This window comes from Amblyomma mixtum, chromosome 10 (genome assembly GCF_055824585.1).
Source record: "Amblyomma mixtum isolate Tamu chromosome 10, ASM5582458v1, whole genome shotgun sequence".
In the NCBI taxonomy this organism is placed as follows: domain Eukaryota; kingdom Metazoa; phylum Arthropoda; class Arachnida; order Ixodida; family Ixodidae; genus Amblyomma; species Amblyomma mixtum.
The window spans coordinates 95,968,087-95,985,147 of NC_143021.1; the positions used below are offsets into that span (position 1 = coordinate 95,968,087).

Sequence of the window (17,061 nt, forward strand, 5' to 3'; positions counted from 1 at the left end):
GCGACAACATAAGGTTTTGCTGAAGAGCCACTTAAGCTACCTCGAAGAAACGTCTATACAGCCACGTCGAATCTGCTCAGATATATGGCTTACAGTAGTGGAGTAGCCAGAAGTTTTGTTCGAGGGCGGTCTCATATTGCAGCGCGGCCTCGTTATAGAATTTGTAGAGGGATCAAATGCAAGAACAATAACTGCATTGTCAGTTACAATACCATTGTGCGTTAGGGCTACTAACTGTCTAGACAAGTGAAATGGTATGTTTTTAAAATAAAAAAATGAATTCGGAAGGCTTAAAAATCGTGGCGAACATAACTGATACCAATGCTTCCATTTTTTTGCGTATTTAATAAGTAAAGAAAATATCACACGAATTCTAGACTATATCGTCCGAAACAATCAAAGCAGTGCATGCCGCTGATAAGAAGAATGTAAAGGCCATGAAATTAGAAAGTAAAGAACAAATATTTTAATGAACCTTTGTCATTCAAGAACCTTTCGAGTTTTGTACTTATGCAACGGCCAGGAAAAAAATCTCAACGACGCAGACCTTCGTTCCAGTGTACTGCGCAGTAGCAGCTGTCACCGGTCATGTATTGCCGAGTAATTGAACCGAATTTTAGTCGCAACACTGAGCACATGTACAAATGAGGAGTTCTGCAAAATATGCATTAGAAATTCGAAAATAAAATGTAATATTAGAAATGCGAAGATGCAATTTGATAAAGGACTAAAAAGTGTCAACGGAAAAAACCTCGCAACAAGATATTTAAATACATTTATGTCTCCATTAAATCTACGTATCTAAGCACAAGTCACTCTATATAATGCATCAAGCAGGGCAAATAAACATCTTGCGCAATCACATATAGTGACCTTTACACACGGAAAGACAGGCCATCCAGGCAAGAGCAAGACTATGGTAGCAGAATCCGCGATGGGTACTTGGACCACGCTACGGTCGCGACAGCACCATATGTTTAGAATTATAGAGGAACAATGCAGAATTTGTGCTAAAGTATGTAATTTATAACTACCTGCACGACGACAATTATTCTGCACCCATAATTACAGAAGGGTATTCTTTCGGTTCAAAGAAAAAGTAAAAGCAGTGAGCTAAAAAGAGAAGAGAAGGAGAAACGGAAGCCCCGATTGTTGCCGCAAGTATAAATAACCAATATGCGAGAGTGTATGTTGGAAAGCGCCGCATTGGCAGGGCTTTCAATAAGCAAAGTTCAAGCAAGATAGGTTATTAATGTCCTCAAAATTTTCGTATTCGCATATTAATTTTGATTATGATACTAACTGATGCTTGCGTTACGTGACTCCAGGTGCATGGGCGTTGCCACGAAATCCAACCAGAGTTAGCAATGCTCGTGCCAAAATTGCGTGCCATAGCGCGAGTGAACAGGTGGAGGCCATCTCTTAGCGCACGCAAGGCTACGCCCTTTCTATCAACAACATCGCGTAGAAACGACTTGAACAGTCTAGTACAATCTACGGCAATCCCTCCGCGCGCCGCGGCGGCGAGCGGTGGGAGATGCGGCAGCCACACACAAAAGGCTAGTCTCTTCAAGGGTTTCTTCTCCCCCATTTTACGACGCTCGCCGGTGCGAGCCGTCCGCACGGCGCTCTTTTTTTATTAGAGCGGCGCTCCTAGGCGCTCGTTTCTGTGTTTCGCGGCGTCGCGGTCGCAGTTGTGACCAAGAAAGGGTAAAAGCGCACCCTGCTCAATTCCTTAGCATAAAAAAAAACACCGCCGCGCAGACAGTTCTTCCCGGCGCACGTTGTAAAACGGGGGAGAAGGAACCCCTGCAGAGTGACTAGCCTTGTGTGTGTGGCTGCCCCCTCTCCCACTGGTACGCCGACGCGGCGCGCGGGGGATTGACATGGATTGTTCGAGAGTGTCCGAGTCGTTTCTACGCGATGTTGTTGCCAGAAAGGGCGTATTCTTGCTTACGCTGAAGGATGCCCTCCACCTCTTCACTCGCGCGATGGCGGCGGCGCCACGACAGAAAATTCCAGATGCTGCTTGAAGCGACTCCCGGCCTTTGACCAATGAAGACGCGCGCCCCACGCGAGCAGGAGACTGCAAAGCCGACGCTGTGTGTATGTGCACGCCTGCCTTGGCGCGAAGAAGACAGACGTGGAGCGAGCCTATATAAGAAGGGCGTTGACTTCCCGAGCCGCCGTTTAAGCCACGGAGAACAAATTGTGTTTTTGTTTGCCTCTCTCTCTTGTGATAGTGCACTTTAATTGCAATAGTTCTTTCGTACTGTAATCTCTCTCAAATGTGACTTTACGGTTAGGGGAGTCTTTCTTGAAGAAGGAATATGTCTGAAAAATAAAAAGCGTTCTGTAATTATACATACATGTCTTGCTCGCATCCCTTGCCTCAGTCTCTCGAAAAGCTGAAACAGTTGATGAGCTGCGCTCAAATTTCGCATTAGGCAATACTGTAATTGTCGTAAATTTTGTTTCTTTCTTGCTAAGGAGGGGAGGCGGTTGCGCTTTTACCCTCTCCTGGTTACAACGGACAACGGCGACGGCGACGCCTGCGAAACGCAGAAACGGCGCCTAAGAGCTGCGCTCTAACAAAAGAAAACGATAAATAAAGTCAACTAACATTAGAAAAATCAGAACACAAATACCGAAAACATTTGAAGTGTACATAAGACGGGAAAGATGAAGTAGAGTGCATACCTATAGTAATGGTCCTGGAAATGTTAATGGTAGAGCAAATAGAGATAGGAAACAAAAAAATACAACGCAGAATGAGCACCATAATTAAGCATTAGATGTCAGGCGGGCAATAAACTATGAAATAAATCCTTGAACAGCCCTTTTAGTTGTCAGTGCTAGTAATGCTAATGAATAATGCAGTTAAGTTTCTCCGATCTGTGCTGCTCTCGGGAAAGATTGAAAAATTGGAGAATGCTCACGCTTCACCTTTAAGAGTGGAACGTGACAGCGTGTTGCAGGTGATGGTGGTGTAAATGAACCCATTTTTAATTTTTCAGTTATTAAGCACTGGCTTTCCACACTGAGCATTTTGACACCTTTGGAACCCCCCCCCCCCCCTTTTTGTGTGCCCAAAGCGGTGTTCCCCGGGAATCTTGCGGTCGCGTTCCTCCTTAGCTGTGCCTACTGGTGCGGCTGACAGACAGCGCTAGAGGCCCCTCCCACACAGTGCGCGCCGCACCTGTTCTTTTCTTCTCGCCTATGCAGGCGCGCACACACATACAGTGATGACATTGCAGCTGCTCTCTTACCTCGCCGGGCTTGCATCGGCATTGGTCAGGCATGCAGAGAGGCTTATAGAAAGATCGAGTCACGTCTTACCGCCCCAGCGTCGCCGGCGTGCGATAGAAGTGGAGAGGGCAACACTTAGCACTCAAATTTTCTCATGCAAATGTTTCTCAACGTTTTATGGCGAAAGACTATAATTACTCATCGTTGTCGACAGAAGGGTGTCAGCAGAGATGTCACGCTTTTTCAGTCAGACCAGAAAAAAAAAACATTGTGCATGATGGGATTCGAACCACCATCCTTCCCTTCCGCACCCGGGCGTGCTCATGGGTACGCTACTTCCTGCCAACGCATATGTAGTTGTCCTTGTCTAGGACGGTGGACAGTGTTTGCAGAAATTAGTCGAATCAGACGGATGCCGCCCAAACACGCTCCAGTGTCTCCAGCGTTTACGATTCACCAACAATTGTGTGCCTCATTAACATCTTAACAAAACATCAGTGACACAAGCAGCAACACCGCGCTAAAGGCTTTCGCCTCACCGCACTTTAGGTGAACAAAGTGTCCCCCTGATTTTTTTTCGAACCGTCTACGGCGCGCGAGGGCCTTAGTCCTTTCGCGCCGCGCCACATTTCCGAATGTTCGCCGTATTCCCTAACACTGCGCCTACCTTTCAAAATATTGTAGAACAATATTCGCAACACACAAAAATCGTGCGCACATGCACGTGCTCAGAAGCTAAAATGTAGGTCAAGAGAAAGAGGTTTCAATTACGTTACGCATGACAGTGTTAGAGATACACTGTCATGCCCCTCCCACGCTCCCGCTTGCCCAGGTCGTTCGTTAGCGCCCGTGGTTCTCTTTCTAACGCGGCTGCTGGGGCTGGTTTTCTTCCTGTCACGAGTTCTGCTTTTTTTCTTCTGTCTAGGCGAGCTTAACTTCCCAACGCAGTTCTGGCTCCTCTCTCTGCTTGTACTCCTCTGTGTTGTTCCCTAGACTTCGATTTCTTTTCATGTGGCTAGCGCGCCTGTGGGGAACGGAAGGTTCTTTTTGGACGGCTCCATATATCGAGGTGCGATGTGCTCTTCCCGCTTCCGCCTCGTTTTTCGGCACGCCATCGATAATGGAAGACGCTAAGTTAGCAGACGACTTAACCTGAGCTTCTGTAAGCATTACCGTTCCATTAGTTGCATTGGCGTCGTACTTACATCCACTTTTCAAAAGCGCGTTTGGTGCTTCGGCCGTTCGTTTCCTTTTTTCTGTCTCGTCACTTTTCTTTCGCATCAACACCATCTTCAACTTAGGTAGGTGCTCGTCGAGTACGGTGCACGTGACTCAGCTTTCTACGGGTTAGTTCGCTTGATTTCCATTTTTTTTCTTACCTTTCTGCGAGGCCCGCCCTGTTCGACTTCACGTGCTTCGGCGGTATTCGACTCGCTTTTAATTTTCTTTTCTTTTGTACTCTGCCTTCTCCGGGACAGGCCCAGTTCGTTCTCACTTGCATCATCGGAGTGGCGCTCTCGTGATGAATCCCATTGCTCAGTCCCTTTGTACTTTTCGCACAGTTAACTTTTTGTTTCTAAGTCCCTCTTTATCTCTTTTTATTTCAGACCTTTCCTGGAGTACAGTGCTGAAAGAACGACTCACCAGACATTTAAGACTCACTCTCAGGACTTCCAGCCATTTACTGCTGTTTTTTTGAGCAGTTGAAATTAATGCAATTGTCAATAGACTTTCTCTCAATACGCTCCAGTCCTTGGAACGTGATTTCGGCTTTCTAAGCGTAGAAAAGATAATCTATTGCTCAGCGACACAAGATATCCATGCTGCTCGAGGGTTGTCTCGCAACAGGCTTTGGTTTTTCACTGTGTCCTCTCCTCAGCTACAGTTACGTCGCTGCTTTCTTACTGGATGCCATTTGACCGCTCTTCCATTCTACTACTGCCGCACGCGGCTTCCTGAATGTACACTTTGACTGTGGGAGCTGTTACCCTTCTCCTCACTGCCTGCTACATTTTTGGTACCCCCCCTTTCACTTTCCAGCGAATTCGACACTGTAGTCTGGTCTTCACTCTGTGATATCACTTGCGGCGACAGGCTGCTCCACAACCAAACTCTGACTTGTGCAGCTAGCTACCACTACTTCTGTGACTGTTAGCGAATGAGTCTCATCGCTTTTGGGTGGACAAACGAACAAATTGTGGTGGAGTTTCGAAAATACAGTTGCCAGTTAGCGCCTGCCCAGTCGACTTCTGGATCGTCCGTTTCTTTTTCAAAGAATTGGAATTTCATCTATGCCTGCGGATATAGATTTAAGAATATTGACATTCGTCTTTTTCCAGCTCAGACTGATTATTTCTAAGCTCTTCTCTAATCTGCTGACTTGTGTTGCTCTCTCATTTGGGGAGATTAACCTATCCTCGTGCCTAAATGACTCGACTATAGCTGATGGAATCTTGTTCACAGCGCCGTCTCCCTCTAAACAATTTTCCTTACCATCTGGAGTCTGTTTTTCGTTTATTTGATTCGTTTTGCAATACAAGGTTCGAAAAAACCGGTTTCCTGCAGTGCAGTGAGTTCTTGTGCTCCTGCAGCCGCACATTAATGCATCTGCCCGTCTGGCCGTACGAAAACTTCCCACAGGCCAAAGGCACCTTGTACACTACCCCCTTTTAGCAGGCGGTGAACTCGCTGGCATGACTGACAGTGCACCTTAATCCTTTATATTTCCACGTGTTTTCGAATAAACTTCCAGTCGTTAGACACTGCTCGTGTCGTCTACTCTTTCCGTCCGTGTTTTTCGCGCTAAAATTTTGCGAGAGGTGGGGATGATACAGGGCGCAGCCACAGGAGCCTCGATGAGCCACGAAGGAGGCATCCGTGTAGACTACACCCTGGGTATCGAAGACAGGGGAGTGGTGCTGCGCGACCGCATGACGGAGGCCGGCCTGCAGGATGGGGGGAATGTTGGTCGGGAGGGGAAGAATACGAAGATTGGGAGCCGATGTTGGGAATAGGAGAGGTAAGCGGTGAGATTGGAATGGGCGAGATACCCGCTTGAGTCAATAACCACTGACTCTGACGGGTAAGGAAAAGCCGACCTGCATCATATATTTTACTCCGATGACATCACTCTCTGGTGTTCGCCTGGCTCTCCCGGTCACCTACAGGACACTCTGCAACGTGGCCTAAATCTCATCGACTGCTTTCTGACCACCGCTAGCCTCTCTCCTGCTCCTGAGATATCCGAGCTTCTCCTTCTCAATCATTCCTCCTACAAGCGCTCACACAACCACTTCGTCTCTCTCCACCTTTCTGGATCTCCCATTCCTGTCGTCACACAGTGCAAAGTTCTTGGCTTTCCTTTGCATGCGGCCAAGAACGTGCAAGCCCTCCACCACGGTGTCACCACCTGCCACTCGGTAACTCACCTCCTGCGGTGCGTGGTCCTTCGGCGCTCAGGTCTCCACGAGGCTCACGCGTGCCGAGTTGCCCACGCGCTGGCCCTCAACAAAGTCTTGTACTTTGCACCCCACGCTTCTTTCACTCAGACTCAGCGCTCTCGAGACTGCCCTTGTGGGCCTCTACAAGGCAGCTCTCAACCTCCCTATCACTGCCTTTACCGCTAAGCTCTTTGCCACAGGCCTCTTCCATCCTCTCTGTTCTCTTCTCGCTCTCCACCGTGACTCACAAAGGCTATACATTTTATAAAATTTCGCGTTAGTTTGTCCCCAGTCGTACCGCTCGAGCGCTATATTGAAAGCTGCTCCCGTCCTTTCACCTCGAAGAAGCACACAGGTTCAGCATTTAAATTGTATTTGCATAGTACTACTTAAAAGAGCGCGAAATACAGGGACGCAGACCGAAGGGACAGACACAGCGCTGAGTAGCACGTACGTTTATTCTTGCATATTACATGTGTATATACAAATGGCGTGATTCGTGAGAGGTGGCAAACTGACACAATGCGCAAAAGGAAGTAAAAATGCTATTTACGTGTAGCGCGTTGCCAAGTATGCCGGGTGCTTTCCAGATAACGCGAGAGAATGGGTTTTAAGAAGCACAGACCCCCAAGCAGCCCGCATAACTACCCTTGTAAGTTAGAAAGTGCTTTTATAAACATTCCCATTTCTCCAAATTTCACCCGACTAAACTCGCGAATTCGCCCAATGTATATCCAAACAGCTCGAAGTCGTACATGTATATGGCGTACAACATAAGCACCTGTTGTCGCGAGAGCTCCGCGAAATAACGCATGGATGTCCCTCTCGAGTCATGCGTGCTGCTTTTGGCATTCATCCTCGGAAACGACCAGCCGGCCAGTCCAATTTTGGGCAGTAGGTGCTGCAGGTCAGCGTCTAATGTCTCCAGTTTTCCGATGATATTGTACCTGCAACATGAGTATTTTCCTTTGAATATAGACCATCTATTTTGTTTCCAGATTGTTAAAATACGAGCAGAAAAAAACAAACATACGCACTTTTATCTATACGCTCTTTTTGTTTGCTAGCTGAACCATTACATATATGTCATCAAATATGATTCTCATAATCGGGATGATTTTTCCTTCAATTTAAAATCTTACACTGCTTCCATGGCCTTTGCAATGCTGACGTGCTTGGATTTCATTTACAATAGAATTTGAACAATTGACTGATAAAGTACAGTACTGCAATGTACATACTATAATGACTTCCTTCTACAGGAAGAAAAATTACTGAAGCATAAAGGAGAAAAGGGTCGCAATGCTTTCGATAAAGACATCGTTCACCGAGCAGCACGCCCTTTGGGGTAACGCAAGAAACATGTCCGCTTACACATTGGAGAAATGAATAGATGTCCGCGCGCTGTGCGACCTCTGTGCACGTAAAGAACTGGTATCTATTAACCCGCAGCTATCCACTTCGGGGTATTCCATAGCGCCCTACAGCTTGCGGGCGCTAAACACACTTTCCATACCACACCGCGCCATACCTTCCGGTCGAGCTATACGTACCATAATATAGCGGGTGCTGAGAAGCAGTAAGTTTACGCTGTACTTAAAATTCAGCTCTACGTGCACTATAATTGGCCGTGCTGCGGCAAAAAAATGACCATAAATTTACGTCATTTTCTAAATTCGACTAATATGAAACCCGTCTCAAGGTGTAAATATTCAGGAATGTACATAAATTGGGGCGAATGATTTTTACTTGCCAATGATAAAGCATTATATGGCTCAGTGAAGGAAAACCCGTCACCGGAAGTTGTCCGCTGACGTTCGCCAGAAAATGTGTCCACAGGAAGTAACACCTCTCACGTGACCACATATGAAATAGAAATTAGCCCGCACTGGGTTCGAGCCGAGGCCCTCTGCTTGCCAGGTGGGCACGCAACGCACATGCCACAAAGGGGTTTTTCTTTCCTTTATTTCATGAAAATCAACCCCGCCGAACTATCGCATATTTTTCTTACACACACACTATGCCGAAATGCAGTAGGACATTCTTATGTCCTCATACACTGCACTCCACCGAGGTTTCAAAATTGGGGGAGACACACACATACGTCAAAAACGCGCAACCATTCAGGCGGCCAGTAAAATTCGCCATAAACACCCGCACCAAGGCGAACTGTTCACTGAAGAGGGACTTAAATGAACGAGTTGGGTCTGTGCTCGTTCGAGTGTGTAACAGTGGCACGAGGTGAACGCCTTGTGATGTGTATGACGGTAAAGCGTACTGGGGATTCGTAGTCATGTTAGACAACGATCACTTGCAGAAAAAGTGCCCTACGTTCCAATGCAACACACCGCAGTAAACTGTAATTTTTCTTCTTTTGTAGACGTTCTCCCATGTGGGCTAATGCAGGCTTCATAGGAGAGCACGGTGACATAACTGAGGAATTTCTGGCCTTGGACGGCGACGGGTGCCGGTTTTTTTGCTAATGGGACGTATAATGCTTCCGCACTGAAAGTTAGAATGTTCATTGCCAGCTAAGGGCGTTGCAACTTTGTATATAACCACTTGACTGGTGTCGTATTGTATTTGCACGCATTTGAAGGCATACAAAAAAAAAAGATTCTTCAGTGGTCAAGCGCCCGGCTCACGACTCATGGGACAGCGGTTCAAGCTCCGGTTCGAGCTTTTTTCTTTTCAGAACAATTCCTTTTTCTTTCAGAGGCAATAAGAATAGGTGATGGAGGGACGCCTCTAACGTGTAGACGAATGAGAAATTCTGCTGTGAAGTCAAATTGTTTTACTGTGTGACTGTTTTGGGTTGTTTTAATATTTTGCGCGAGGAGGTTGTGACGTCACAGCCCTTGCGGGCAATACTGATTTTCTCGACAAACCAACAACAAGTACGCCGGTTTTTGTACTGAAAGGGACTCTTAATGCTGTAGCATTAAATGCCACCTTCATGAAATACAACAGGGCAAAGTGCGCGCGTTCTCTGTATAAAAATTCTTCCTTTCTTTGTTTCGTTTAAAAAGGCTCAAACCTCGTGGCTATTTCTGAACGATGATTTGAGAAGATGCTGCTGTTACCCGTTAGTTACAAAAGTCTAAACTACAGAGATTAGGTAGATGTGTTTTGTGTACTGAAAACTTTCAGTGCTTTCTTTCTCTCTTGCTGTTCTTGTAGCCTGTAACAAATAACGTTCAACTGAAAACGTCCGGTAAACACAGTGCAGGGAGAAAAACTGTTCCGCTTTCACAACAGCATGCAGCATGCACCTTTTAGCGCAGGGAGAAGACAGAGGAAACCTGTAGATATTGCTGTAACAAGCGAAGAGCATCAAAACACTTTCAAATTTATTCATATGTGGTGAAATGCTGCGGGACCGGTTCACATGCAGAACATTAGCATTGAAAAAGATTTTTCTAGGCTGCTTATGAAAGTCCTCCTATAAACGGCACCATGGCTGCATTTTAATGAAATTTTAACGACACCAGCTGCGCCGACACTGGAGCTTAAATAAACTGGAGATATCTGTGCGGCCGTATACGTTCAAGCTCTTTCAAGTACAGTGCGCTATACATCATACTAGGTGATTCATCTCACGCTTTACACGATTGCTACAAGATCACTTTTTGGCATACCTTTTCAGTGGTATAATGCATCAGAATACAGTTACGACGTTCTAACTAGCAAGATAGCTAAGCAATATTGAATAGTTAACTGATGAAGACATGAGAATGAGTGTATGCATTGCCACCAAGGTGGGTCAGTAGTTATGGCGCCCGGTTATGGGGCTGCATTAGATTCGCAACGTGTTTTATGAGGCCGCTACTGTTAGGCTCCTTATTCTTGAGAGCCGTGAGCCCCCCGTAAGTAATATGCGTATCGGCTGCTGGAATTTGGAAAACACGGACACTTTCGGCGATGTGGCCCAGATAATTCTGGCTACATCATGCATAAATACGCGCGCTTTCGAGAAGCTTCAAGGCATAGCAACCTCTGCAGTGCACGTACCGCACCGAAATAACCAAAATTTATTGTTCCACCGCGGCGAGAGTAAGCACGTTTTGAAAACTCAAAAAACGGATATGAGCATTAAGCACGCTGGGCTGCACGCCTCTGAATAATTAAGAAGCCTAGTCGGAATAGTTGTAAGATTAATTATCTAGTATTAGTCAATATTAGCCTCCTAATTAGCAATTGTTAGTTGTATTCAAACGTGCTACATCACTGACAGTGGTATTCCTAATTAGCGCTCTTATAGCTGAAAAAGCGTCTTTTTTATAATTGTGTAAAATTTTCTATGCCACAGCACGTACATTAAACTATGTATATGAAACCTAGCAAATTGCCGCCGCGGTGGCTCAGCGGCTATGGTGCTCGGCTGCTGACCCAAAAGACGCGGGTTCGATCCCGGCCGCGGCGGCTAGAATTTCTTTGGAGGAGAAATTCTAGAGGCCCGTGTACTGTGCGATGTCAGTGCACGTTAAAGAACCCCAGGTGGTCGAAATTTCCGGAGCCCTTCACTACGGCGTCTCTCATAGCCTCAGTTGCTTTGGGACATTAAACCCCATATACCAAACCAAACCAGTTTTAGTTGGGTATCTCGTATCAGTATCGGCCATACAATTGTTAGGTTATCGATATCGAAGATACTCTTTTCAAGTATCGCGCGCAATCTCGAAAGGTGCACTGGCTGTTAATAGAGTAATGTCGTGACAGCACGGCAGTGTGCGCTGTTCCCAAGCGGCACGTACCGGTCACCGGGAGATTGCTCCCGATTGAAAATTTCCTTCAACGCGCGAATTTTGCTTGCTTTCTTTTAACGAGGCATCCGTAGTGGCTGAGTGGTTATGCCGCTCGGCTGGTGACTCGAAAGACACGGGTTCGATCCCGGCCGTAGCTGTCGAATTATTATAGAGGCGAAATTTTACAGGGCCGCGTATTGTGCGATGTCAGTGCACCCTAAAAGAACCCAGGTGGTGGAAAATTCCGTAGCCCTTCACTGCGGCATCCCCCATACCCTGAATCTCTTTGGGACGTTAAACCCGGATAAACCAAACCAAATAACTATTTCTTTTACTGCGCTGCGCGTGCGCTGACTTGGGTCTAAGATGTAGTCACTGGTCATTAGGGTATTTGCGTTCGCCGAATTTATTCAGGGAAGAGCCGCTCGACTTGAACTACATTGTCAACTCGTATTAATTTGAAAGTAAAATAGTTAGTCGAACAGACAGTCAACACGCAGCATTTTTGACTTCCACTCAATGGTGCCGCTGTTCCATTCTTCCCGTGGTACTGTCTCCGCAATAGAAGGATTATATTCACCGCAGGAGAGGGTGCGTACGCAACTCCGGAATCACTGCGGCGATTCAGGAAAGTTCATGACAAGGGCGTAAAATATGACATAAGCATTAACTCCATCAGTTCGTCGTTCCTAGCACTGCTTCAATTCTAAGAGTGTAATATTTAAACGGCACCTTCAATTTTAACTTAGTAGAGCGGCCCGGCGGACGGGGCTATGAAGACGAAAGGATAGTTTTTATATACTGCATGCAAAACTTTACCTGTGCATCAAGATTCTTCGCTTCTCAGCTCCGTTCTAGTTATACAATACAGGAGAAGAATTAACTTTATGTCAACATGCACAATTTCCTTGGAAACTGTTTCAACAAAAAATGTTTTTTTAGAAAAGTTATCCGAGGCAAGTTTGAATTTAGAATGTAAGCCATTGACACAGAACGAAAGAAAAATGCACTTTTAACAGGTACTTCCAGAGCGTTAAGCATCAGATTCCTAGAGAGGACATCTGCCGAACTCGAAAGTGTATAGTTTGCTACTCTATCGTCTTGCAGTTTTCGTGCGATGTGCACTAGAAGCATTTGCCTGAGGCCGCTTGCGAGGACGTGGTGTTGCAGTGCCTAGCTCTATCCTCGCGTTGATGCCAGCACCTCGACTGCTCCATTTCGACCGCTCTAAGGTACCGCATTGTGCAGAAAGCTTGTTTACTCAAAATTATATCTCCTCTGATGCTCAAATGTGCTGAGATTCACTAATGCTGTACATCAATTTCTAAAAATCGTAAATTGTGAATGCATTGCTTAAAATTTTAACTGAAATAGAAATGTTTGCGTGAGTGTCATTACCGCGACAATAAATTTTTTTTCGGAAATCAGCCTTATGGGCGGTCCCTTGACTGGGCGTCATACATAAATCAACAAAGAAAATTTCGCATCTTTTTAATTAAGTAAGAAAAGAGAACGATAGTAATTTAAAAGTGGTTAGAGTCGCTGTTAGTTTACAGTTAGTTTACAGTTTTGTGAGGCTTTGACTGTAATGCTATAAGTTAAGGTGTTTTAAACTTTTAGAATTGAATGGTGCCACAAAATTCGGCGCATTTTGGAAACAAAGAAAAATGGCTGAGGCTTAGCCAGAGGCTTAGCCAGCCTTGTCAGATGCGAAGCATATTGATGGCTAGGCTTGGTAATAAATGGCTTTCCTTGGTTGAATACTTGGTCGTTTTAATAGAACCACTAGAAGCCTTCGTCGTGGGGGAAGACAACGGCATGGCTACAGCGGAACGCCGACTAACCCCGAGACGCGCGTTGGGTGAGCGCCTGGATTGCCACGGAAGCCGCGTCTGCCTGCCCGGTGGAGCGAGCGTTTCACCTACACCGAGTGTGAACGAGCGTTCGAAATGCGCAGGAATGCCGCTCGAGGACATTCCGGCGTCTGTGGGATGGCATCGTTCTCCCTCTCCCAGCGCGTGACGGAATCTGTCGTGACGTCATCGTGTCACGTGGTTGGTCGCGTACAGTTCCGAGCATGGAGGAAGAAAAACTAGGAGGGACCATGACGTCACAATCCTGAAGCCTAGTCATAAAAAATATAATGGAAAGCATCATGGCAAATAGGCCCTCACGTGACAAGGCAGTGGTAGCTCTTAGCCGGATTTCGGTTTCGGTTTCGCTCTCTCGCTGTACGAGCAACTGCGCGACCATCTGCTGGGCTCCGTGGTGAGCGCTAACTGCTCGCTCGCCGCAGCGGCCACCGTCCCCGAGCGACTCGTGCGCGGACTGCGGCGCAGTGGAGACATCGGAGCACATGCTCCTTCGCTGTGCCGCTTCTGCATTGCCGCGTCGCGAGATTCTCGCGGCCTGCAGGGCGCTGGGAATCATCCCGGACAGTCTCGAAGCGCTCCTGTGGCCGTGCGGCACTGCGCGCACCCGTGATATTCTAGCCTCTGTACCCGTGACAGAACAGTGGTGAGCCTCTGTGCGTTCATCGAGCAGGCGGGCTTGACTTCCCGCTCGCTCTTAGCCAGGTAGTGCACGCGTGACACGAACGCTCCGTGGGCGCTACCTCGGACGGTATACGCGGCCGGGCGCCCTACCCCGGCCGCTAGTGCAGTGTGCCGCGCGCGCGATTAGTCCGAGGCAGGACGCTACGAGCGCGCGGCTATGTATACCTACAATTTACTTCTTTTTGTAAGTGATTGTGCGCAGTGGCCGGGAGACCCCACGCAGGGGCAGACGTAAAGCCGCCGGCACTCTCTCTCGACAGCAAGAGAGAGATAAATACTTCACTGCTGCATTTCACGTCGGAACCGCCTATGTGCGCGAGCGTATTCGGCACGACTTGTGCCTCGAGAATAGCGGAGAACGGCGGGCCCATGGGCGGGCCGAAGTCCGCCTGCCCGAGAAATAGAATCTTGCGCAGCGCGCCGGAGCGTTCGTTAAACACCTCCGTCCGCCGTGAGCGCTCTGGAAGGCGCTGCGCCCTTTTTTAGAGGCTCGTTTCTTCGCCTACTCTCGAGTTCTCCGCTTATAGCATGCGCTGAAATAAACGCTCCGTATGTGTGTATAACGACGAAAGGAATTCCTCTCCGTTCTCTTTATGAACCACAGTTGAACAGTGACGAGGTCGCGGCCGCGCCCTTTGATGAAAAGTTTACCTGCAGTTTTCTACAGTGCACCCAAAAACTCAAGCGTGTAATCAACGGAAGTGTTAAGACGCGGAGCCTTCAGACAACCTCGAGCTCGGTACGCATTCCGCCAAAGCTGCAACACAGGCGCTGCGCTTCTGCGCTACTTCGGAGCACGGACGTTCACTAAAAAGCACCGCTGGCTGGCAGTCTGGTAACTGTGGAGGAGGGCCTATTTCCCATGAGTCAGTGCGCAAAAGGGCCCTCGGCAGCGGCGTCAGAGGAGGATGGCTTGCAGAGGCTGGGCGCACTCCCTCCTAGTTTTTTTACCTCCATGGCTCCGAGCGACGGCGCGAGGTGGGGGACCTGTTTCACATCTGTCATGGCGTCATCGTGTCACGTGGTGTGACGTCATCCTGTCACGTGGGTGGTCGCGTACAGCTCCGAGCGACGGGGCGAGGTGGGGGACCTGTTTCTCATCTGTCATGACGTCATCGTGGCACGTAATGTGACGTCATCGTGTCACGTGGTTGGACGCGTACAGCCACGGTGACGGCGTGGGGCATAGCTCTAGCAATATGCTTCGCATAAAAACCGCTCCGCGCCGGCGCATCTCGCCAGCGCGGGTCGTAAAACGGGCGGAGAAGGCAACCACGAAGAGCTAGCCTTGTGTGTGTGGGTGCCCCCTCCACCACTGCTCACCGACAGGGCGCGCGGGGGGATTGCGTCAGCCTTGCTGTCGATTGTTCCAGAATGTCCGGGATGCTTCTACTGAAAGCAGTTCAAAGGGTGTAGCTTGGCGCGTGCTAAGACATGCCCTCCTCCACTTCACTCGCGCGTCGGCGGCGGCGCCACGACAGAAAGGTCCAGATGCTCTTCGAAGCCACTCCCGGCGTTTGACCAGACAGGGACGCGCGCCCGGCGCGAGAATGAAAACGAGACGGGGCCGGTCGATGCTGCGTGTATGTGCATGCCTACTTTCGCGTGTACAACAAACAGACGCGGACCAAGCTTATATAAGAAGGGCGTTGCCCGCTGGCAGTTTAGTCTGAGCTGACGTTTAAGCTGCAGCGAAGCGCGCCCGCTGGACTCCCGGGACTGCACCACTTGCCCAGCCGCGCTTCAACGAGGAAGCGTGCACCAGCCTGCGGGACAGCATCGCCGTGAACCTCTGGTCGTCGGAATGTCGCAGTGCCCGGTGAACAAACTGTGTTTGGTTTGTTTGCCTCTCTCTTGTTTTACAGCACTTTAGGTGCAATATCCCTTTTCTATTGTAGTCTCTCTCGAGTTTAACTTTGCACGAATTGGATTGTTTTAATCCTTTTTTATGTGCTTGTACAAGTGGTTGTGAAATCCTCTGGAGTCTTTTGCTGTATGTTTTGTTTGTTTTGTTTGTGAACCTTTGGTTCCGACCCATTCTCTGGCTTGCGACCGATAAAATCTGGACACCAAACGACCAAAAACATCTTGTCACTTGGTGGCTGGTCTCCGCTGAGCTTGCCACGCTGAGTCAGGGGCACCCACTTTGAGTCCGAGACCGCTACCCCCACACGCTCAAGGGTGTCTGGGAACGCAGGCTAAAGTGCACGAAGTTGTGTGACATTTATTTTGGCATCCACGCCAGGACGTTTTGTGTTTGTAAAGAGTCAAGGGAATTTAAAAAGAGGTCGTAAACGAGTGATAGCTGCAGAGCGACATTGTGAGGTGCTGCGTTGATGCGGTTAGTGAGTTTCCTTCGAGAGTTCGATCTCCAAATATGAGCTTAAAGGAGCTAAACGAGCTAGTACAGGCCGAGGCGGCATCCAGATGGGGATGACCGGAGCCGAACTGCGAAAATGGGTGGACCAGGAAAGAGAAAGGGCTCGAGAAGCAGCATAAAGAGAAGGGAAGAGGAGAGAGGAAGAGGCCGAAAGGGCTTTTCAAAGAGAGATGGCAATCATTAAAGGAAGCTTGCTGAAATTCGGTTTTTGAACGATGCCAGGAAGACAATGGAGCTTATCCTCGGAGGGGCCGCGAAGAAGACTAACGAGTGTGATTTGCAGCAACCACGGAAGATGCTGTAACAGCCTGTTCGTGCAGCTGAAACCACTGAGTGACGAACCGACCGGAGTGCAGCTTCCTCAGGAAATTGAAAGTGTAACCACTGCTGAGGCAGTACGCACTGAGGAGAAGGCCAATCTGACACTTCAGTCAGAATGCACCTTAACGACGTCACCTGAAGGCGACGAAAGCTGGAGCTCCAGCGACAAATTACATTGCTGTACACCTACGAGTTGCGGTAGTGGCTGTGAGAAAGAGCGGTCAAATTTCGAAGAGAACGAGAGCTCCGACGTAGTAATAGCTGAGGAGAGCGCACTCAGGGAAAACCCGGAAACCATTCCGTGTGAACCCTCGGGCAGAGAGGAGGGCTTTTCCTAAGAGGAAGGGGAGGAAATTTGAACCTATGACGAA

At 48.2% G+C, this 17,061-nt stretch overlaps 1 pseudogene across 1 annotated transcript in view; it reads right to left on the reverse strand.

Annotated features, from left to right (window-relative positions):
* Nucleotides 1–7,194: 7,194 nt before the first annotated feature.
* LOC149326476 (carbohydrate sulfotransferase 10-like) overlaps nt 7,195–17,061 on the reverse strand; it is a 65,999-nt pseudogene continuing 56,132 nt past the window's right edge. Inside the window, exon 6 of the transcript XR_016286532.1 lies at nt 7,195–7,636. The product of XR_016286532.1 is annotated as a carbohydrate sulfotransferase 10-like (transcript). The remainder of the gene's footprint in view (nt 7,637–17,061) is intronic.